At 49.0% G+C, this 24,485-nt stretch overlaps 1 protein-coding gene across 1 annotated transcript in view; it reads right to left on the reverse strand.

Annotated features, from left to right (window-relative positions):
• Window positions 1-24,485, reverse strand: part of GLI2 (GLI family zinc finger 2) — a 255,998-nt gene that overhangs the window by 222,988 nt on the left and 8,525 nt on the right. The gene's annotated exons all lie outside the window — the stretch shown is intronic.

Raw genomic sequence — 24,485 nt, forward strand, 5'->3', positions numbered from 1 at the left:
TGAGGACCCTTGTCAAGTCTTCATCACTGAGAAGCCACAGGAATAGGGCCTGGCCAGCCTGGGGAAGGCTACCAAAGTTCCTGGTTGAATGAATGAAGAGCTAAAAGAATAGTCAGCTCCCCAGGTTCACCACCAATCTTTCAAACAGTGCCAGCTCACCACCCTTCCAGAGAGCCCACCCCCAGAACTTGCCTACTTCTGGTGGGGAGGAGTGGGGCAGGGTGCACACACACACACACATACAGGGGCAGGGGCCTCTTTCAGGCAGGAGGAGGCTGACCCAGTCCCTGACATCCTGGGAGCAGGACCAGAGGTCTGAGCAAGTTCCAGGGCTCATCCAGCCAGGCAAGGCAGGGGAGGAGGGGCTGTCCAAGCCACTACTATTATTTCGTCTTCGAGACTCCCTATGAGGCACCAACAGGACCTCCCTTCCATAGTTGAGGAGACAAGCTGAGAGGGACGCAGAGTGCTCAGGTCATGCCAAAGGCGTTGGAGAATGGCCCCTCATTGTGCAACAAGTCACTGTGTAGATGGAGCCCCTTCTGTTCCCAGCAGCCGCCCAGAAGCGAGTTTTGTGGCCTCCACCCTCTCTCAGCCTGCAGGCCAGCTGGACAGAAAACACAATTTCTCACCTGCGGTTCAACAGGCCCACCCACAGTAGCCCACCTCCCCACGGAAAGTCCCTGCAAGCAGGGCTCAGTGGCCTCGCCAGGAACCCCAGCTCTGAGGGCTCTTCTCCTCTCTGGCTCAGTGCTTCCTCTGAGACAGGGATAAATCCGCCCACCACACAGGGCAGCTGTGAGGATCGAATGGAAAAGGCACAGGGGCTCTGAGCGCAGGGCCTGGCAGCTGATGCCAGGTAAAGGCGGGCTCCTGTGATCATCAGTGCTAGTAGAAATACTGCTATTCCAGGGTAGATGCTGCAGCTTTTAATTTTAAAAATATGCCAAACTCGAGCTTCAGACAAGAGTAAAAATAGTTTGGGGAAGAAGAGCCTGGGGTGGATTTGAGGTTCCAGGAGTGTCGGGACAGACATGAACTGAACTCTGAGGAGTATCAGCAGCACTGACTGTGGTGGCAGTGGCGGCAGCCACCAGGCATCGAGTCCTTCTGATGTGACAGGGGCCTGCACTTCCTAGATTTATCTCTCTCCCACAGCACAATGTCCATGGGAATTGAAGTGGTACTGAAGTCTGCTTTTCCAGATGAAAAGAGGCACAGAGAGGCAAAGAACTTGCCAAGGGTCACACAGCTGGCTTGCTGGACAAGGGCCTGGGTTGACGCCCAGGTGGGGCCAGAGCCCACGCAGGCCACTGAGGCAGGGGCACGGTGACCCAGGCGAGGCAGCGGGGGCTGGGCAGAGGGGCATGGCCTCTCAGAGCAGGGGGCGCAGGGAGACGGTGGGGAGATGCTCCCGCTGCTCCCGTGCCCCTGTGCCAATTTGGTGAGTGTATTAAAAAGTTTCTTTTCAATTACCTCTTTCTTGAAAATTACTAATAGCGCTCTGATGGAGATGCGACTTAATTTCCCAGTTGGCTTGGAAATGAGGAGACCCATAATTGTTTGACCCTCTCACCAGCAGCAGACTGGGAGAGGGGGCTTGGCTCCTCAGAGGCCGAGCGTGAATAAAAACATCCCCGCTGAACATGCTTGCCACCCGCCCCCGCCCCCAGCGCCAGACTCCAGCCACCAGCACCCAGCCCTGCACCCTGCTCAGCACATCCAAGAGCCCAGCCTCTCACTCAGCTCTACCCTTGGAAAAGCGATCAGTGCTGGCGGCAATCTCCACAGGGGCCCCAGGCTCTGCCTGGCCTAGTCTCTCCCAGCAAGGAGGCAGCTTCCACAGGGCCCCAGCTCCTGCCTTGAAGGCAGGCAAGCCCAGCCCCTCTGGAGGAAAGAACAAGTCATTCAGAGGTCAGTTAGAGCCTGCTGTATGTCTGTCAGGCTTTCCCGGCAATTTCGCACCTCACACTTGCAAAAGCCACAAGAGAAGGGCATGATTATAGCCCTGGGCAGCTAAGGGGACCAAAAGCCAGGTGCCCACATTCCTACAGGTGTGGCCTTGGTCTGACCCTGTCAGTTTCCCCAGCCTCTCTCCAGCTGCCCTGTCATGGTCCCTGCCCAGTGACACTGCAGACCTGAGAACAGGCCCTCCACAGCAAACTGCCCCAAGTACGGCCTCTGGAATTAGTCCCAGGAACTTCACTGAACTCTTAAGAATCTCCTCACATAATAATATAATGATGATGGCCACTGGTTTCTTTAATGTCAACTCTCTCAGGTCATGTTTTCTCAGTGACTCCTAAAAACCACCCTGCAAGGATTCACCATTATGTCCCCATTTTACAGATGCAGAAACTGAGGCATAAAGACCTTAAACAGAAGAGCCAGGATGCCACCAGGCCAGTCTGAGCATAGAGCTAATGCTCCCCGCTGCCCTCACCACCTCCTGGCTTCCTCCTGCTTCTGGTGAACACAGAACCTCAGGCTATCAGGGGAGGGCCTTTCTTTCCCATTTCTGTGGTGTGGTCCCTCCTGACCACTGCCCTTTCTTCTCTGCCCAGGGCAGCCTCCATACACTTCTACTCAAGGGCTTCCCCCACAATCCTCTCCAGCTAGGAAAATGCTCCAGGAGCCACCTTCCCTCCACAGGTGGGGAGCCTAGGGTCAGCCCCAGGGGGATGAGACCCTCTCCGTCCAGTGGATGGGCACGTTATGGGGCCTGCGAGGGCATGCTGGATGCTCTTCACACTGCCTGGGTGGCAGGAAGTGACGCGCTTGCCCGCTGCATTTCCTGGAGGGACTGATGTGTCCAAACTGAGGCGCCACAGCTGGACCGAAGGCTGCAAGGTCACAGAGGGTCAGCTGGCTGCAGACATGCTGAAGAACAGCAGGGATAACTCATCCCAGCCCCAGCCTTGCCGCGTGAACCGCTGAACCCTCCCCATCGTGATGCAAGGAAACACGATCCAGCCACGCAAGAGGGGAGCTGGGCAAGAGCTCCAGACGTCTCTGAGACCTTGCCCACAGAGGGACTTTTGTTTAGAAAACAAGCGTTATCACTGTGACAAATGCTGTCTGAATTCCAGGAGGAGTGCTTTTCCCGCTGCTCTTTAAATTCCACATTCTCTCTTCACATCAACATCTCCTATCTCATTCCCTGAGTCTCCTGCAGCCGCCTTAGCGCATGCCAAAAGGAAATCAGGCAGCGAACTTCAAAAACACAAGGAGACAGCTGTCTCAAAGACGCCTGATGGGCTCTTCTCACCTCCACCTGACTGCAATGGAAAAAGAGCTTTGCTAGGCCAAGGGGGCCCATCCCACCCTGCAGAATCTCCTGTCTCCCTGAAGCCTGTTCCCCAGACCTGCCCTAGCGGGCCCTGATGGAGGGGGCGTCAGCTCCAAGGTGTCACTGGCAGGCAAGGGAAAGGTTCAGGCACATCCCTGAACCAGATCCTGAGGGGCCCTTCCAGCCCTGGCCTGGGTACAGACCAGCCCCCTGCCCAATCAGCTGGGCACAAAGCCAGCCGGCCCTCTCCCTTGGCGGCCCTCTGTTCCGGCTCTCCCAACACCAGGCCTTCTTGCTGCCTCCAGTTCCTGCATTTGACTCCCCTGGATTGATCGCTCTTTAACCATTTATTCATACCTCCGGGCTTGGCCTCATGCAAAGGCATGAAGAGGCCACCACCAAAGTCAGCCGTCGGCTGTACAGCCCAGGGAGACTCTGTCCCTAGAAGTGCAGGGAAAAGAACAGACGGCCCGTCTGCCCTCTCCCAGTGGCATCTAGGACTGGGCTCAGGGTGTGAAGTGGGGTTTTGTGCCCTGAGGGCACATGAGAGAGGCCCAGGGATCCCAGACTGGGGTCTGGAGAGACAGTGGGACCAGCAGAGAGGAGCCTCAGCCCCAGGGGCAGGGGGAGGTTCAGGGAAAGCCTCCTGAAGGGGGTAGGAGGAAGGGAGGGCAGGAGTCATGGTGCCTGGAACTAAGGTGGCGCCCACCACATACGGGAAGAGGAGTGATGACCACCTCTGCCACTTCTGCTGGGCAAATGCTGCATGAATGGATGGTGGACAAATGAACAAAATGTTACAGCTCTCCATTTCCTCAAGAGACACAAAGGCAGAGCTAACACAAAGACACTAGAGCTAACTCAGAAGCCTTTTATTAGACAAGCACAGAGCTCTGGGACACAACAGCTTCCTGTTCCCAGTCAGATGTTCCACGTTATGTGAATTTTAGAAATGCTGGGCAAACATGCAAAAAGTTTCTTTACTGCAGGATTTTTCAGAGTCTTCAAAATAGCAACACGCACTTTTAAGATCTGGAAAAACCACAGAGCATGTGGCTTCTCCCAAATTCACATGGACCCCAGCCCTTTCTACCTGCAGCAGCCTGTGCAAAGGGGAGTGAAAAGCAAACTCTGGGCAACCCTGTTCCCTTCTACAACACACAGCAAAGGACACCAAGCCAGGCTTGCCTGCAGCCAATGGTCCCTCCAATACCCAGCTGTGACCCAGACACTCACTCCCACTCAAGTAAGGGCTACAAGTGAGGGTGACATGAAAAGGCAAACCTGGAAGTAATCAATTCTTTTTTTAAAAGATTAAAGCATTCACAGAAACACCTGAAGTGTACCTAGCTTAGCAAATTGCGGGGGACACATCTCACAAGTGTGTCAAGAAGCTACAACCAGAAACCCTGCTCCTGACCACCTGGAGGCGAATTCTGGGTCTCCTCTGGACAGTCTTGAGATCCTGTGACCTCCCTCCCCCAGCACAGTGGAAGGTGTCCCCTGCAGCCTCCGGCTGCGCCATAAGCCCGCCACTCAGCTCTGCCACTTTGCTGGCGCCTCTTCTGTGCCCAGCGCCATCAGGGCAGAGCCTACCCTCCCTGAAGCCCTGAGAGTCAGCAGGCATGTCCAGGTGACAATGCAGGAGAACCCAGGGGGCTTCTGCCCAGTGCACAAGGCCTGGGGGACATGGAGGGCCCACATCACCAGTGTGGCTCTTCTTGGGACCCAGTAGGAAAGTTCTTAGAGGGAGATGTCCCCACAGGGCTATGCAATTATCTCTGTGGACACACTGGCTTCGCAAAGCCCTGGCTGGCTTGGGAAGCATAAAAGGCCCACTTGTTGACAAAACCCACTCCTTTGATGGATCCTGCCCCAAAACCTTTGAAAATAATTTTGTTTTTGGTCCTGACTTGCCTTTCACAGCCCCACCCACAGATACATCAGCAGCCCAAGTCCATGCTCCGCCCCTTCAGCAAAGGGGTCCTGAGAACCCGGCAATGCTCCTGGGCGTGGGGCAAGAGGGCACGATGGCTACAGGGCGTGGCTTCTTGTCATTCTGCCCAGAGGGCTGTGAGTAGAAGGCAGCCCCCTCTGTCTGCAGGGGAGTGGGTGGGTAGACCCACAGCACATGGGGTTTCTGAGCTGGCCTCTACAGCGTTCCCCAAGGGCCAGACAGCAGTGAGCCCCCCAGAGCACCCACTGGATGCCTGGTCTTGGCTGCCACCAAGCCTGCTGCTCAGGACAAGCCCATCCACAGTGATGGATCAGATTCTTGCCAAGAGACAGTTCCCTTTATCCCCACTTCCCCAGGCTTCCTCTGCCTAGTGGCCCTGCCACTGTGGAGGCCTTCAAGTCCCCTCAATCCAACAAATGTGTCCATCTATTCCATCTATCCATCTATCCATCCATCCACTCATTCATTCATCCAATCGTTTATTCAGCAAACACTGATGATGGACAGGGGCTCCTTTAGGTAAAGAAAACACAGAGATCTGAGAGCCAGTTAATCAATCAAAAGCACAGCAGCAATCTGATAGGAGTCAGACCCGGAGGAGAGGGAGGCACAAGAAAGGGCATGGCCAACTGGGCCTGTGGTGGGGACAGGAAGGGCACATTCAGAGAACCCAAGACAAATCCAGGTGACAACAGAGCACAGTGGGAAACAGAGAGGGGGCAGGGCTGCCCCTCAGTCTGAGTATGCCAGGCTCCAGAACCTCCCAGGGCTTTGCCCATGTGGTCCCCCATCTGGAAAGCCCTGTCCTTCTCTTCATCCTGCCAACCCCTAACCTTGGCCTCAAAGTCCTCCCAAGTCCCCAGCCACTGAAGCCTTTCCTCCTAGGATCCCTCCAGCGCCGAAACTTCACAACACTCAGCTCAGGACTCCACTTCTGTCCACTTCTGAACCAAGGGCCCTCAGGTGTCTCCTTAGCCCCGTGCCTTCACTAAACGGAAAGAAGCCAAGCCCCCAAGGCAGCCAAGCCCAGCCACGTCTCTGCAGGCCTTCCTTTCATGGTGGGACAAGCAAAGACAGGGGCCAGGGCCTGGGGGCTGGTGCTGAGCCTACGCTAGCTGCAGGCCCTCAACACTCTCCATGGGGAGGCCTGTGACCTTCTCAGGGAGACGAGGAGGCACAGGAAGGGAACGGCTGAGTCTGTTGCAGGTAAGACAGGGCTCCCCACCAGCTATAAGGAAGAGGTGTGCTTGTGCCTTCCTGGGACCTGCCCCTTCCTGTGACTCTCCTCCTTCCTGTTTCAGTCACTCAGCTGTGGACCCTGGTATTGGGGAGAGAGCCCAGCCTTGGCACCAGCCGACCTGCCTGCAAATTCCAGCGGGCAGGCTTACAGCTGTGTGGTCCCAGATCGGTTCCTTAAGGATGTGGCACCTCCATTTTTTCATCTCTGAAACAGGTCTACCAGCAGGAACCACCATGCAAATTAGGTGCTGAGGTCACTCAATGAGAAACACAGGCAAAGTCCCTAGCAAGCTCTGACCCCTTGCAAAGGCCAGCCTCAGGCCCATCCATCCCCCAGAGCCAGGGACCCTGCCCCAGTAGAAACCCCTAAGCCGGAGACCCCTCCTTAGAGGCCATGACTGCCACCAGCTTGGGCTACTCGGTCTCATTATGTCCCTGGGTATGGGTGGCAGCCACTTCCCTGTGCCCCAGCAGAGTGTGGCACCAGAACTGCCCGGCTCCGTGGGTGCATCTCATTATCTGAATGTCTACCATCAGCTGTGCTGAAGCAAAGCGGCACTGGGGACTCACTCTGTACTTTTGCCTAATGTTCTAATTTGCCCCTGCAGAAGGGGAACGACCCTTTTCTGGAGGCTGCTCCCTCTGGCTAAGGACCAAGAGGGTGCAGAATCTGCCCACAAGCAATCACTGCCTCCCCAGAGCCCCTGTCCCTGCCCCAAGCCATACACCAAGAAAGCTGTCCTCGGCACTGGAGCAACACAGAGCCCTGCGGAGAGAAGGGCCTGGCATCCTGGAATTGCACAAACTGCTCTTTCCTGGCACCGTGGGGCAGGCAGGAAGCTGGAGGAGCAAACAACGGGCTGGCGGCTTGAGGGAGGCAGGAGAGGTGGCTCTCCCGGGCTGGGACTAAGTACTGTCCCAACCCCCGACCCTCCAGACCCTTCTGCCTCTGCCTCCACACTCCTCCTAGCCCTCTCTATCCCACTACGCCCTCCACCTCTGCACACGCACTCCCTCTGGGTTCCAGTTGCAAACTCCTCTGTCCACCTTGTCTAGAGCCAATCTGAGGTGGGGAGAAAAGAACAGGGAGAGAAGCAGCCACCCCCTGGGCTGGGCCATAAGAATGCTTGGTCTCATCCCCTGGGCTGGGCCGTGAGAATCCTTGGTCTCACCTCCTGGGCTGGGTGGTGAGAATCCTTGGTCTCACCTCCTGGGCTAGGTGGTGAGAATCCTTGGTCTCACCTCCTGGGCTCTGGGATCTCAACAAGCCCAGGGCTGCTTTCCCGGTTCTTCACTCCACTCAGGTCCACTTGTGTCCCCACCCAGACCATATGTCCTCATCCCTGGGTCAAGCCCCAAGTTTTCCCATCTAGCCCAGATTCTAGCCTGAATGCAGCCAGTGGAGTCTCATAAATAAGGTGATCTTCGTCCCTGGCCACCTGCCTTTCTCCTGCCACTTCATTCTCCTTTATTTTGAAAACCTGTGAAACTACACCAAGATCCAAACCAGCCATAGATGGAAAGAAATGTCTGGCCACAGCATTCACTGCAGCAACCCCAAGGTGTGGTCCAGGCCCAGCCACTCTGCTCTCCTTCCCGCCCTGCTTTTCCTGTGCAGGACAAGGCCCGCCTCAGCAGACCTCACAGTCACTAGGCTGCCCAGCAGGATTGCACAAGGGGGCGTTCAGGGTCAGGAGAACCTTCTCGGGACAGGCTTGGAGGACAAAAGTATGCCTAACGAAGAGGAATTAAAGGGTGGCATTCCACAAGGACCTGAAAATATTATGACAGTTTTGTTTTGATTTTTGCAAGGAGGCAGACACCGAACTTTGGGGCATGAGAAAAAAGAGCCAAAAGAGACAGAGACGAGGCCTGAGCCACTGGAAAAGATTGGCTTCTGTGGTCCAAGAGCTAACCAAGGCTCAGTGGCACCAAGCATGCGGGCAAGCGGATGGGAGGACGCTGCACCCCTGGCCTGAGACAAATCACCAAGGAGCTCAGGTGATGATTCAAATGTGGTCACCTCCCCAGAAACATCTAAAGATATGTCTCTACATACAGGTGCCAAAGGGGAAGAGTCCCCCAAATCTCCTAACACAACCTCCAGAAGTCACTCCAGGCCCAGGGAAGGGTCCACCCTGCCTCCACTGCCTGGGAAATCACTTGTCCCTTCCAGTCCTGGGAAGGTTCAGACTTTCCGTTTTCCCTCAAAAGCACAGCGATGGCAACTGGGAGGCCCCAGACCTCCTTGGACGCCACATAAGACCACCGCACTGGCCTGGCATCCCTAGGAGGACCTATATCCCAGGAAAAAGGGAAAGCCTCCAAGAAGTTGTACAGTTGGGATGGGCCCCAGACTATCTAACACATCCCATTCATCAGACAGAGACAGGAACTGAGGCCCACGGGGCCAGGGCCTCCCCTGAAGCGGCTGAGCTGCCCCATCACCCTGCCCTTGGGAGTTTACCCAACACTGCCGGGAGGGAGGCCGGGGGATGCTACTGGGGAATCTCACAAGGGGCAGCCCTAGGGCTAAAGCCCCTCCCTCATCCAAGAGCTCCCATGGGTCTCTCACCTGAGGACACACAGGCTGAACTGTCCAGCTGTGATAGTGTAAAATATATATTTTGTAAAATATATATTTAGTCTTCCTCCTGTTTCCTGGCATAAAACCCTTGGAATCTCCAGAGAAATGAGTGTCTTTCTGTATGCTGATGAGTTGACTGTAACTAGGTAGGCCCTAGGTAGTTTCAGGATGGAAGCTGGTCACCTGAAAATCCAAGGCAGAGGAGAGAGAGCATTAGGACTTTTCAGCCCTACCTCCAACCTTGGGGTCAGGGAAAGGGGCTGAAGGTTAAGTTGATCACCAACGGCCAATGGTTTAATCAGTCATGCATATGTAATGAAGCCTCCATAAAAACCCAAAAGGACTGGGTTCAGGAGCTTCCAGAGACAGCTGAGCACGTGGTTCCTAACAGGTGGTGCACCCAGAAGGGCATGGAGGCTCTGCACCACCCCCCATGCTTCACCCTGTGCATCTCTTTACCTTTATCCTTTGTAATATTCTTTACAATAAGCCAGTAAACAGAAGTGTTTCCCGAGTTCTGTGAGCTGTTCTAGCACATTAATCAAACCCAAGGAAAGGGGCATGGGAACCCAGATTTATAGCTGGTTGGTCAGAAGCACAGGTAATTGAAGAACCTGTACTTGAGACTGGCATCTGAAGTAGGGGCGGTCTTGTGGGACTGAGCTCTCAACCTGTGGGATCTGATGCTGTCTCCAGGTAGACAGTGTCAAAACTGAATTGAATTGGAGGACACCTAGCTGGTATTCACGGCAGAAGTGCTTGCTTGCCGTGGGTATGGAGAAAAACGCCCACACATTTGGTCACACATGTTTTCTGTGTTGACTGAGTGAGAGTGTAAGAGAAACTGAGTCTGTTTGTTCCTACATTCTCAGACCAGCTCTGCTGCTGCATTTGCTCGGGAGGCCTCACACGGCCAACCACAGCTCCATGAGCAAAAGGAAACCTGCCAGTGTGGGGGTGGGGGAGGGTGCAGCGAAGATCACGCAGGATTTGGCACAGAAAGGGCCGGGCCCCCAGTCATCGTGTCCACTTCCTCCAGAGGGGAGAGGAAGGCCAGCTGCACCTCAGCCTTGATCAAGCTGTATCTCCCTGGAAAAGTCACCACCACTGCCCCTCCCCTTCCTTCTGTGCAACAAGATGGTAGGAGTGGCCAGTCTCGGGGGCCCGCTGACCCTCACTCTGTCTCTCCCACGGCTGGCCTGGCCTGACCTTTGGATGGTGGGCTCCCCAGGGCCCACCCACGGCCCTCACCCCCAGGCCAAGGAGGCCCAAGGGCAGCTCTCACAGCCTCCTGGATGATTTACAGCCACCCCGCCCAAGGCTGCAGGCCCAGCAGATATTTTCCATTTTCCACTGTGTGGCTGAGCTCAGACGTTACAGGGAGCCCTGGGTCTAGGCCTTGGGCCTGGCTGTGGCTTCCCCTCTGCTAGGCATGTAGGCAGGCCAGGGGCCCAGGCTGAACATCTGTGCCTAGGCCCCAGCACTCCCTCACAAGGGAGCGTCCTCGGTCCTGCAGCCAGGTCTGAGAGGCCCGCTCAGGGGGAGGAAGCCAGGCCTTCCAGCCAGCACCATTCACATAGGCCCTTCCCACTTCCGCTTTCCCCTCTCCCCATGACAGCATCATGGAAGAGTGCCTTTGCTGGCAAGCCTGAGCACTCTGGGGCTTTCTGCTCTGATGCAGCTCCCACGCTCAGCTGTGCACAAAGCCCTCGGAAAAGCTGCTGAGATTGTGTGTGGTGCTAGGAGTAAAATGCAAACCTCCTGCCCACACAGATGTTCTGTGAGGCCTAGTCCCTCAAGGCCACGCGGCCTGGATAAGTGGTGAGATGTCCCTGCCCCTGTCAGCTTCAGGTCCCTCCCCAGCCATCCCTCCTCACACCCGCCGGCCACACCAGCCTCTCCTGTCAGGTCATAAACACATCAGGGTGAGGACTATCCCTACAGTGGAACACTTACACCACTTAAAATCAGAAAGACACTGCTAGTGAGAAAAGTGCAAGGTGAGCTCTCTGCTTCGGCCAAGATGGCATAACAGGGACCAGATGTAACCTCCCTCCCGAAACCATCAAATAACCAGCAAAACCATGGAAACAATGGCTTTTCAGGACAGTGAACATCAGGCAATGAAGGAAGGAAAACCAAAGAGGTGATCCTTAGCCTGCCCCAGCTTCTTGTCCAGAGAGTGTTTCCAGGCCACGGTACGGGGAGGGGTAACTCAAGCAGAGCCTGGTGGATTCCCGAGTTAAGGAGATGGAGATGGAGTTGGAGGGGAGGGAGACCAGGGTAACTAGGGTTTTGCATGGCAGAACACCAGACCAGTGGGCAAAGCTGAACAGAAGGGGAATGTTGGTGAGCTTGCAGGGGGTCCCCCTGGGGCACTGCAGAATAGAATCAGCACATACTGTTCTTTCCCCAAGGCCAGGAAAAGAACCAGCTGAGAGGATGAGAGGGAAGGGTGCCCAGTGTAGACAAGGCCAGTGCCTATGCCCACCAGCCAGACTGGAAAACCTCAAAAGTCACACAGCCTTGGGTAGAGAACTCTGAAGGATTTTACCTCAAAGCAAGGAATTATTAGCCCTAGGCTCTGGTCCCATCTAACAAATCTAAAAAGATTAAACTTTCCAAGTAAATCAATCATATCCTAGAAGAAAGCTCAAGAATATTTATAGTAAGACAAAAATATTCAACACCCAATAAGATAAAACTTACAATATTCTAGCATCTAGCAAAGATTACCAGACATGCCAAAAAAAAAAGCAGAAAAGTACATGAGGAAAATAAACATCAATCAAAACTGAGCCAGAGCAGGTACAAATGTCAGAATTGGCAGATGAGAGCATGAAAACAGTAGTTATAACTGAATTCCTGTGTCCAAAGAGTTAAGTGGAGACATGGAAGATATAAAATGACCCAATCAAACTTCTAGAGATGAAAAATCACTAGGTGGAATTGGTGGTAGATCCAGACATTGAAGAAAAAAGATCTGTGAACTTGAAGAAATAGCAATAAAAACTATCTGGTATTATAGTCAGAGGAAAACAATTAAAAAAGAGCATATAAGCTGTGGGACAACTTCAAGCTGCCTAATATACATGTAACTGGAGTCCCCAAAGGAGAAGTGGAACATAGAGGATAGAAAGAAGAAATATTTAAAGACATAAAAGCTAAAAATTTTCCAAATTTGATAAAAACTACAAACCCACAGAAAATCATAAAAGCAGCCAGAACAAGGAATACTAGCAGAGATGATAAAGAAAGTCATTTGATACCATGACAATCCTAAACATCTATGCACCTAATAACAGAGTTTCAAAATACACAAAAGAAATTTTAAAGAATTGTTTTAACAGTTGAAAACCAATTAATGAAATTTATTATGTTATCCAATCTAAGATCAAAAACAAGATAAGAACTCTCACTACCTCTAGGCAACATTGTACTGCAGGTTGTAGCCAGTGAAAGGCAAAAAACTAAATAAAAGGAATTCAGATTATAAAGGAAGAAGTAAAACTATCTGTATTCACTGATGACATAAACACTTATGTATAAAATCTGATAAAATCTACAAAAAGCAGGATATAAAAGCAATATACATAAACCAATTATATTCTTTAATATTAGCAAATTGAAATTTTAAAATAATACAACAGTATCAAAAAACATAAAATATCTTAGCATAAATCTGAAAAAAGATGTACAGTACTTGTACACTAAAAGTTATAAAACATTGCTAGGAGAATATGAAGAAGATGTAAATAAATGGAAGGACATACCTTGATCATGGGCCAGATTACTCAATATTATTAAGATGTCAATTCTCTCCAAATACATCTACATTCACCACAATCTCAATCAAAATCTTAAAAGCAGGGTTTTTAGGAGAGATTGCCAAGATGATTCCAAAATTCATATGAAAATGCAAAGGACCTAGAATGCAAACTCTGAAAAAGAAAAAGAATACTTAGAGAGCTAAGCTACCTGACTTCAAGACTTGTTATAAAGCTACAATAACCAAGAAAGTGTGCTGTCAGTGTCAATATACACAAATAGATCAAAAGAACAGAACAGAAAGTCCAGAATAGGCCCACACATATATGGGAAGCAGATTTTTTACAAAGGTGCAAAGGCAACTTGATGCAGAATAATCTTTTCAACGAATGGTGCTGGAACAATTTTTTAAAAGAACTTTGATACACACTTTGTACTATATACAAATATTAACTTAATTTAATATATATCATATATTAAATTTAAAACCTAAAACTTTAATACTTCTTAAAAGAAAACATAAGAGAAACTCTTTGTGACTTCAATTTAGGCAAATACTTCTTAGATACAATTCCAAATGCATGATCTATAAAAGAAAAATTTGATAAACTGGAGTTCATCAAAACTAAAATCATTTAGTCTACAAAAGACACTCTTAGGAAAATGAAAAGATAAGTCACAGGCTGGGATATCTGCAAAAGACTTCTATCCAAAATATATAAAGAATTCTCAAAACTGAGCAATAAGAAAACCACCAACCCATGTTAAAAAAAAAAATTGAGCAAAAGATTTTCTTAGACTTTTCACTAAAGACAATATACAGGTGGCAATAAAGCACACCAAAAGAATCACATCACTAGTCATTAAGAAAATGCAAGTTAAAACCACAATAATATATCACTATACACCTATAGAAGTGGCTAAAATTCAAAAGACTATTCCAAGTGTTACCTAGGATGTGGTAGGAATGGAACTCTCATATACCATTGGTGGGAATATAAAATGGTGCAGCTGCTTTATTAAACAATTTTGTGGTTACTTAAAAAGTTAAATAGGCTGTGTGTGGTGTCTAATGCCTGTAATCTCAGCACTTGGGGAGGCCAAGGCGGGTAGACCATTTGAGGTCGGGAGTTCAAGACTGGCCTGGCCAACATGGTGAAACCCGTCTCTACTAAAAATACAAAAATTAGCTGGGCATGGTGGTGGGCGCCTATAATCCCAGCTACTTGGGAGGCTGAGGCAGGAGAATCGTTTGCACCCGGAGGCGGGGGTTGCAGTGAGCCAAGATTGCGCCATTACACTCCAGCCTGGGCAACAAGAGTGAAACTCTGTCTTTAAAAAAAAAAAGAAAGGTTAAATACACCAACCCTCTGACCCAGACACACCTACCGTATGATCCAGGCATTCTACTCCTCGATGTTTACCCAAGAGAAAAGGAAAGCATATGTACATACAATGACTTATACAGAAATGGTCAAAGCAGCCTCACTTGTAATAGCCCAAAACTGGAAACAACCTAAATGTCCATCAACAGGCATCTGGATAAACAAATTATGATATATCCATATGATGAACTACTACTCAGCAATAAAAATGAATAAACTATTGATACGTGCAGCAATATGGATGAATTCCAAAATAACTGTGGCGAAAGAAGCCAGACAAAAATGAGGACATCCTGTGTGGTTCCACTTTTATAAGCTCTGGAAAATGAAGCAGATCAGTGGTTGCCAGGGAAGGCCAGGGGGTGGGGTGGGGGGACAGATTACAGAGGGGCATGAGGAAACTTCTGCGGATGATGGATATGTCCGTTATCTTGATTATGGTGATGGTTTGCACACCAAGTCAAACTTTATCAAACTGTACATTTTTTAGAAAACTCCGCTGGAAACGTAGTTTCTCTTCCAACTATCAGATTGGCAAGGATCGACAAGTTTGATAACACTCCCTGTTGATGTGGATATGGGCAGATAAGCACTCTTGTACGTTGCTGGTGGGACTGTAAACTTCTGTGGAAAGTGATTTACCAATATCTGTCTAAAGTACAAAAATACCCACCCTTATGAGAAATTACCAAATGGTTATAATGTACCCTATCCGGTGATGGTTACACTAAAATCCCAGACTTTACCACTACGCAATATATCCACATAACAACACGGCACTTGTACCCCTAAATCTATAAACATAAACACGATTTTAATAGAGATGGCACAAGAAAAAAACGTTTGTAACATGTGAGAAGCAGAGGAAATAGATTTTTTTTTTTTTTTTGAGATGGAGTCTCCCTCTGTTGGCCAGGCTGGAGTGCAGTGGCGTGAGCCAAGATCACTGCAAGCTCCGCCTCCCGGGTTCCTGCCATTCTCCTGCCTCAGCCTCCCGAGTAGCTGAGACTACAGGCGCCCGCCACCACGCCCGGCTAATTTTTTGTATTTTTAGTAGAGATGGGGTTTCACCGTGTTAGCCAGGATGGTCTTGATCTCCTGACCTCCTGATCCGCCCGCCTCGGCCTCCCAAAGTGCTGGGATTACAGGCATGAGCCATCGCACCCAGACTGGAAATAGCTTTAATTTATGATAAACATACAAATCTTTAAGAAAAAACAAAGACACTGATGGAAAAATTGCTAAGAAACACAAGCAACTAACAAACACACAGGGAAATACAATGGAAAATAAAGTATTTAAATATTTAATATTACTGATGCTAAAAAATGAAAATCGAAACAACCAGATTTTTTCTTCTATCAAATTGCAAAGATTAAAATCCGTAGAGAGGCCAGGCACAGTGGCTCACACCTGTAATCCCAGCACTTTCAGAGGTCGATGCAGGTAGATCACCTGAAGTCACGAGTTTGAAACTAGCCTGGCTAACATGGCGAAACCATGTCTCTACTGAAAATACAAAAATTAGCTGGGCGTGGTGGCAGACGCCTATAATCCCAGCTACTTGGGAGGCTGAGGCACGCGAATCCCTTGAACCGGGAGGCAGAAGTTGCAGTGAGCTGAGATTGTGCCACTGCACTCTCCAGACTGGGTGACAGAGTGAGACTCTGTCTCAAAAAAAAAAAAAAAAAAAAAGTACAGAAAAAAAAAACACCCACCCTTATACCCAGAAGTTTTACACCCAGAAGTTCTAGGAATTTATCTACAAAGAGATATTCATGTATGTGAAATGACATAAGGTTATTCAATGCAACCTTGTTTATAGTGGCAAATGTTCATCAATAGCTACTAAATAACCGATGGTATGTATAACCATACCACTGTATGGTTATACAGTGGTATCCCACCCAGACACATGGAATGGGAAGCTGTTTATGTGCTTACAGGAAAAGGTGAGTGAAAAAGGCAAGTTCCAATACAGGCTGTAAAATATGCTTCCATTTGTGTACAAAAAAGTAAAAAAGATTATATATACTCATTTCCATGCCACTTACACAAAACTTATTTCAGGAAGGATACACAAAAAACTAGCATTCTTGAGAGGTTTTGGGTGGCTGGGCTACAGCAGTGGTACGAAAACTTTATAATGTATGTATAACCTTCATGCTTTCTGAAATTATTAACCATGTAGGTATATTACTATTCAATAAATAAGTATAAATAAAAATTAAAGATAGGGCCAGGTGCGGTGGCTCACTCCTGTAATCCCAGCACTTTAGGAGACTGAGGTGGGCGGATCACGAGGTCAGGAGATTGAGACCATCCTGGCTAACACGGTGAAACCCCATCTCTACTAAAAACACAAAAAAGTTAGCCAAGCATGGTGGCAGGTGCCTGTGGTCCAGCTACTCGGGAGGCTGAGGCAGGAGAACAGCTTGAACCCAGGAGGCAGAGGTTGCAGTGAGCCAAGATGATGCCACTGCACTCCAGCCTGGGCAACAGAGAGAGACTCTGTCTCAAAAAAAAAAAAAAAAAAAAAAATTAAAGATAGGCGAGAAATAAAGTGAGTGAAGTTGATCTACACACATATACATACATGTACACATGTGGATAGAATGCCAAGACATATTGCTAAATGACCACAAAGAAAGCAAACTGCCAAACACTGTAGTAGTATGATCCCACTGGTGTAAAAATAAATGATAATAATAAAACACTGGTCTATATCAATGGAGAAATGGAGACACAGGCATACTCACTATCAGCCGTTCTCTCTAGTGGGGTTCCTGCTCACTCAACACTATACATTTCTGTAGGTTTAACCTTTTGTATCTTTATTACATTTGCATCAGAAAGAAACTGGCTTCATGGGCCGCCTTCCCCTTGGTAGTTACATTTTTAATCACTTGCCCAGAAACACGAATAAAGAGCCTTAAACGTGATCTCACCTTTGATCAAGAATTCTACCTCTAGAAATGTATTCAAACAATGTGGTCAAAGATGTATCTGTGGGAAAACATGACACTAATACAGTGTTAAGATTGCAAAACAATATGTGTGCTATGATCCCAAGAGCCCAGAAGATATTCATAAACATAAATAGAGAAAGGCCGAGAAGGAACTCACCAAGATGCTAGGGCATTACCCACAGAGAACACCAACGTGGGCCTGGAGTCCAGAATGCCTTCTTTTCCTCTTTTAAAGAATTTTCTCATAATTATTTTATAAAGGATCTGCTTTTATTTAAAAGAGAAAGTTATGCACACTAATAATCTCAGAGTATTTATATACAAGGGTGTTTGGAGAATAATTACTTATGATAAAGAAAAATTGGCTTTTATGTCCAAAATAGAGTAATCATTTTGTCAGGGCCACTACAAATGCTTATCAAAAAGTATTAAGTAAAAAGTACGAGATGCAAAACTGTAAACCATACAATCTAAAATCTGTAAAGTTTGGGGGGAAGGGGAGAACGGTGGAAAGGATAAATATTCACAGGGAAAAAGAAGACTAGAATTAAACAGGCCCAAAAGATAAAACAGAAAAAAAAATCTAGAAGAACAAATGTTATTTTAATATTTGGGCCATCATGATCCCTAAGTTGGGGTAAAGATGAGAAAAGGCCAATTTTGGGCAAGGGATCCTTCCGGGGCCGTTTCCAGCTGTCCTATCCTTCAGAATTCACATTGAGTAGCTGCAGGGGGCTGGCCCTGTGGGAGCCACACAGTCAGTACCCTCAGGAGGCCACGTGTACCTTTTCCAACCGGCAACAGTCTCCACAGCTGGAGCAGAGTTGGGGGCCACCATCCTGGCTTCCAGAGGGATCTGGCTGGAAGGCCCGCTTTGGAGAGGCCTCTGCAGAGCAAGGTAGAGGCAGGTGGTACTGAGGCATCCCCCTCGGGCCCAGTGCAGCCTCCAGCACCATGAAGGTGGAAGGGTAAAATGCTGTACCAGGCACATCTTAGAAGCGCTCCCTGGTAAACGTCGGACCCCTTTCCTGGCCACAGAAAAGAGCGCAGAAGTATCCAGGTTCTGAGAAGGGCAGGCTCTGCTCCCTGCCGGGATGTCTTTCCTTCTTAAGGCCCAGCAAGATGGGAACTATGGTGTAAACCAGCAGCGCGTGCTAAATGAGAATGAGGACTTTGCCTAACGAGAGCCCAAATGAGTCACTAGAGTGGTAGCTGCCAAATATATCGTGCCCACACAGACTGCCTTTTTAATAATAACAACCAAGATTTACTGTATGCTTACTATGCACCAGGTACTTGTCTCATACTAACTCTTTTACCTCTAACCCTTTGAGATGGGTCTTAGAGTTATCCTCATTTTACAGATGAGAAGATGGCAGGCCAGAGCTGGATTTGCAGTCTATCTCCAGTGCCTGCTCTGAGCCCCTTGCTCCACAGAATCTTCCCAATGAAGGTGCTGATGCACCTGTCCCTTCCCAATGGCCATGCCACAGCTGGACAGTCCCCCTCGGGGGAGCACTGGCTCTGGGGCCAAACTGATGCCCTGCTGGCTTATGTGGAAGTGCAGCACCCAAACTTGCCCCCGAAAGGGGGTATTGAGCTAGCCTGGGAAAGAACTAGCCTCAGCCCTCTCTCAGAGAGCTGGGGACACAGAAGGAATGAGTGGACCTCCTCCTGGAGTGGGAGGTGCTGAGGCTCATGACAGGGACACATGGGGCCACCCAGGCAGAGGGTGTCTCTGCTGAGACAAAGCCTGTGCCCTGCCCTCCCCCCAGAGGATGAGGCAGAGCCTCATGTCCCTGTGGATATCCTGGTGGATGAGAAACAGACCCCAGGGAGGAGAGGGAGCTATGACGTTGATGTTCTATCTTTGGGACTTAAAGCAACTCCAATAAAACCACAAAGCCTCAGTGGCATCTGTAAAATGCTAGTGATAATACTGACTGCATCAGGCTGTCACCACTGCATGATACATGTCCTATACCTAGTGGTGGGGGCTGATGCGGCACTTGGTCTCCAAGGCCCCCCTCTTGAGATGATGCAACAGCATTTAAAGACATGAGCACTTCCCGAGGGACTACTAAGGTCAGGGGCTGCTGCCTTATTCAAGTACATCAGTGAGATGACGGTCAATGAGTCTAAAAACTCCAAATACAACCCTCTGTAATCACGAACAGAGCAATTATGATCCCAGGCTTTGACTGTCATAGCTTACAGAGTCCTAGAAAAGATTTGTCCTGAGAAATGAACAAGCGGAGACCCAGAGAGGCACAATGGCCTGCCGCCTGAGGTCTCATGTTAACTCACAGGCAAAGCCAGCCTGGAACTCTGCTTATCTCACCAAGTTTCCAATTCCTCATCCACCAAAACATCCTGCCCCCCACCTAAGATCCCTCCAAAGGGCATAAGAATATTGTACAAAGAGATTATGTGTGGGGTCCAAATGAACTATACCACATGCTTAGATTTTTTTTTAAATACAGCTCTACTATATTAAAACTAATCACTAATTAACAATTGTGCTCGCTTTCTCAAACCAAGGAGGTCAATCTGGAGACTACCTGGTTAACTTATATTTTTTAAGAGAGATGTCAAAGAAAATGGAAAAATGCCATTTTCTTCCCTTGAAACATTTCCCAAAATTCATTTATAAACAAACATGTGTTAAGCACAAATAAACAGACAGTGGCAAGGCAGTATTAATGAGTGTTATAAGCAAGGGAAATCCCAGAGACAAGTGAGAGCCTAGGGCTGTAGTAGGAAATACTTTACAGAGGACATGACCCTTGGCTTCATGGATGGGGAGGAAGGGTACACCAAGGACCAACAGCAAAGGCCTTTAAAATCCTTGCAGTCAATGAATGTATGATGGATGGATGGGTGGATGGGTGGAAGCATGGGTGGATGGATGGATGGATGGATGGGTAGATGGATGGATGAATGGGTGGATGGATAGATGGATGATGATGGATTGAGGATGGATGGACGGATGGATGGATGGATGGAGAATGCAAGATCACTAAAATCTTAATCTCAATCTATAATCTTGACTGGGGATCATAGTAGAGAGCATTCTGAGAACCACCACCCACCAGACAGAAACATATAACTTTAGAAACTGAGCTAAAACCCAAGATGGGGAGAATAAGAAGGCAAAGCTGATGATCAATCGCATTGCTGCACATCAGGATCCCAAATGTTCCAGCCTCGGAAAGAACCTGGGCCCTCTGCACATTTATGTCCCATGACCTGAAGCTAAACCATGGATAGGCAGAGGAGTCACCCTGGGGGACCACAAAGCCGCCCCTTGGAGGCAACCCCACGCTGACCCTCCCACATACCAGAGGCTCCAGAAATGCCACACCCTGTCCAGCACTTGCCCTATGAGTTCCTCTGCCCTTCCTTCCCCGACCCCTCTGCTGGCAAAGTCCTCCTTATGGAAGACCCAGTCTGGCCCTCTCTTGGAGGAAGCCTTCCAAACTGCTCAGGCAAATTGGTTAATTAAAAGAGCCACTGCTCAAGGCCTTCACTCTGGGGCTTTTCATTATACTGACAGAACTCTGCATTCTCTGACTAGTAGCTGCAGGCATAGCTCAACAGAAAGTTCATTGTGAAGTGGAAATTTGTCAGCCTGGAGCCAGGAAAACAGACCTATCCAGGGTCTTGGGGAAAACAGTTTGGGGGCAATTCCTGCTCCTGGCCAATATTCCCACGATGCCTTTCCAGATCATGCCTTTCCTAAAGTAGGCTCCCTCCTAGGCAAGGGGGATGAGGAGGAAGACGCACATTTGAGAAACCTGCTGGGATTTCGGAGACTGCCGGCTCCGTAACCAAGTTAGCAAGGTGTGCCTACAGCCGTGAGCTTAATAAGTGCCAGGCACATAACAGATGTTCCAGTAAGTACTGGCTGATTGACTGATGGATTACACAAGGAATTCCTCTTGATGGCACCTGCCACACTGTTTCAAATTCAAGGCACAGAAAAGGTTTAAGATTTCCAGCCTGGTGTGAGAACTAGGTTTGAATAAAGTACTGCTGCCTGCTTTGACAGCCCCACTGTCGGAGTCCCTGGGAAGCCCCAGTGGCAGAGTCCTGTTGTGTCAGTAGGGGGGGGGTCCCCTATGATGTGCCCCCACCCAGAGTTTCTGGAGAGCAGCACTGCTGACATTTGGGCTGAAAATTCTTTGTCGTGGGCTGCCTTGTGGTTTACAGGATGTTTAGCAGCATCCCTGGCCTGTACCCACTAAATACCAATAGCATTCCCCTAAAATGTCTCCAGACAGGTCAAATGCCCCCTGGAGACACTGCCCAGTTGAGAAATCAGTGCTACAGCCCTTGCTTGAGGCAAACCAGCTGCTCCCAGGGCAGCCCTCAGGAGCCAACTCTGGGAGAGGGTCCTGCTTGGGGGTCAGCAAACCTGATTCTGCTCAGAGCTCTGCCCCCACTGCCCAGGTGAACATGGAGATTTGCCAGTGTCTCTGAGGCCCTGCTTACCCATCTGCAAACTGAGGCCCTATTTTGCAAGTGGCTTGCGTGTGTCTGAGCATGCAGAAGGCCCTCAGTAATTGTCTTACGTTGACTTGTACATAGCTGTTCTGAAAACCTCTAGCTAGCACCTCCCATCTCTTCCCCAAAGCTAGGTATATACTGCTGGAACTCCATTAAGGCCTAACAACGGCCTGAAAAACAGCTGTCCAAATATTCTAGCTAAGTTATTCCACTTTTGGGAATCTATTTAAGGAAATAGAATTTCAGGTAAACATTCAGACACAAGGATGTCTATCCCAGTATTATCTATAATAACAAAAACTAGGAACAATCTAAATGCCCAATGGTATAAGGATGATAAAATAAAATACAAGAGAGGCAGACAAAGGGATATTATGTAGCCAATAAAAATCACACTAACAAAAATTATTAATAACATGAAAGATCTCCATGATATAATGGATTATGTATTAATGTAACCTCAATTTTGTAAGAAAGGATAGAGAAAAAAAAATTTATATTAAAAAAGAGACTGGGAGGAAATTTAACCAAGTTTTCCCTTTTCTGCTTCTCCTTATTTTACATTTTCAATAAAAAGGTATGTCTTCATTTTAAAATCTTTGGGGGCAAATAATGTTTTGCTGCTGTTTTTAGTATTTTTACATCAGGAGAAAGAGGTTTGCTTGAATCCAAGTGCTAAACCAGAGTCCAGACCTTGAATACAGAGACCAGAGCCCAGCAAAGAGATGGATCTTCAAACTTAAATAAAGGAAAACCCAAGAAAACAGAAGCAGAAGAAAGAGGGATAGGCATGGCCCTGGGCCACTGGGGAAACCAGAGGCACCCACAGGGGAGGAGAGTTGGCTGGGGAGTGGAGAGACCCAGGCCTCTCTTAGGCCTTCTACTTTCTGGCTGGGCAGGTGGCTGGGCAGCTTCTGGGGGGGTGCAGCTCAAGGTGGACACAGATGCTCCACAAGGCTGCCAGGCACTGGTCTGGGAGCTTCACTTCCCACTGCCACAATCACTGTAAGCATGAGAACAGGTCTTCCACCACCAGGGCAGGCTTGGGACCCAGAAGCCCAGCCCACCCAGGCTTCCAAAGGAGCTGTCAATCTTTTGTAAGCTGAGCCCCGCTCCAGCTTTTCCTGACCACCCATGCAAGGTGGCCCCTTGAAGACGGAAAGAGATGGCACTGAAGAAGCAATGCACTGGATCAAGGGGCCTCCGCTGCTCTTGGTAAAACAGCTGGGCTGGGCACCAGGTCCTACGGGCCCAGGGGCTGAGGGCTGCACCTGCAGAAGGATGCGGCACCCAGGTCTTGCAGACCAGAGACCCAAATGAGATGGAAATTGCACCAGCCCACATCCCACCTCCCTTCTCATGGGGCCCCTAGTGTCAGCAAGAGCCTGCAATCTACCGTACATGTCTGCCTGCACAGAAGAAGTGCAAAAATGTGGACAGAAGGAATCCTGAGCCTCTTCAGACCAGAAAATCCCACCACATGGCCACCAGGTGAACCAGCTGCAGGGTGGATGAGGACCCACCCACATCACAATTTCAGATGTTTCCAATGTGTTCTTCCATGCACTCTTGAAGTCCTGGCCCACGTGCACTTATAACATTAGCATCAAGCAAATGAAGTCTGCAGTGCAGAACTGTACGAATCGAAGTCCCAGAAGCCACCCCACATGGTGACAGCTGCGGGTGTGGAAGAGCCCAGGTCTCCAAGGCCTGCAGGACAGCAGTGACAGGAAAAGTCTGTTCCCAGGCCCCTGATCATGAGTGAGGGCTCTGCTCACCCTCAGGGCAGGCTCCTTCCAGCTCCCAGGCCTGACGCCACCACACAGCATCCTCTCCTGCAACTTCACTCCTATCGGACAATCTGTCTCCTTCCTACTTTTCTTAGGGACCATAAAGGTGTCCACAGGGTAGGCCCTTCAACCAAACCTAAGTGTGAGTCAAACTTCCAAAAGACCTACTCAAACTGTCCAATGCCAAACTGGTCCCACTTCAGCCACAAAGCATCCTGATGGTGCTGCAGTTCCTTACATGGAAAAAGAAAGGAGGCATCCCAGGGACACTTGGGACACAACCTACAGCACATAAACCAACATGTTAACTTCATATACTCTCTTGCTTCTCTTGGGGGCCAGTAAAAGCAAGTAACCACCAGAGCCACCTTACAGTCTCAGCCACTGTCCTGTGAAAGAGAGACCCTGCCCTAGAGCCTACTTCTCAGAGCTGTTTTGGAGCAGAAGCACCTCTGTTTTCAGCTAGTTTCCTTGCTGCAACAGCTGTCCAGGCAGCTGCAAGTGCTGCAATTGGCTGATAATCCATTCCTGGACTGTCCCAGATCTGAGGGACATCACAGTAAAAAGACATTATTCCTCATCACCCCACCCTAAAAATCCTGGATAAAATGCAGATTCCTGGACCCATTCTGCAGGAGTTCTCATTCAATGGGTTCTCCCTGGGGAACCTAAGATTCTGCAATATTTAACAAGCTTCCCACCTGAATCCCATGCAGGAGGCCCATGAACCCCACCTAGAGACCTTTGCAGCCTTATTCTCAGATGTGCCTCTATTAACTAATTTCTTGTTCTTGGGTACAAGCACATTTTAGGAGAAGAAAAAAATCTAATTCTAAAGGAATCTGGTAGTTAAAGTTTTAGCCATATAAATGTCTATCAGCATAAATACACATGTTGCACATCCCTCATTCACACTGAACAGCAGGAAGGGTAATCTAACATACTATACTGTGTATGTAAATTACTATATTATGTACCACATCTTCGGTAGA

Source organism: Symphalangus syndactylus, chromosome 22 (genome assembly GCF_028878055.3).
Source record: "Symphalangus syndactylus isolate Jambi chromosome 22, NHGRI_mSymSyn1-v2.1_pri, whole genome shotgun sequence".
Classification (NCBI taxonomy): domain Eukaryota; kingdom Metazoa; phylum Chordata; class Mammalia; order Primates; family Hylobatidae; genus Symphalangus; species Symphalangus syndactylus.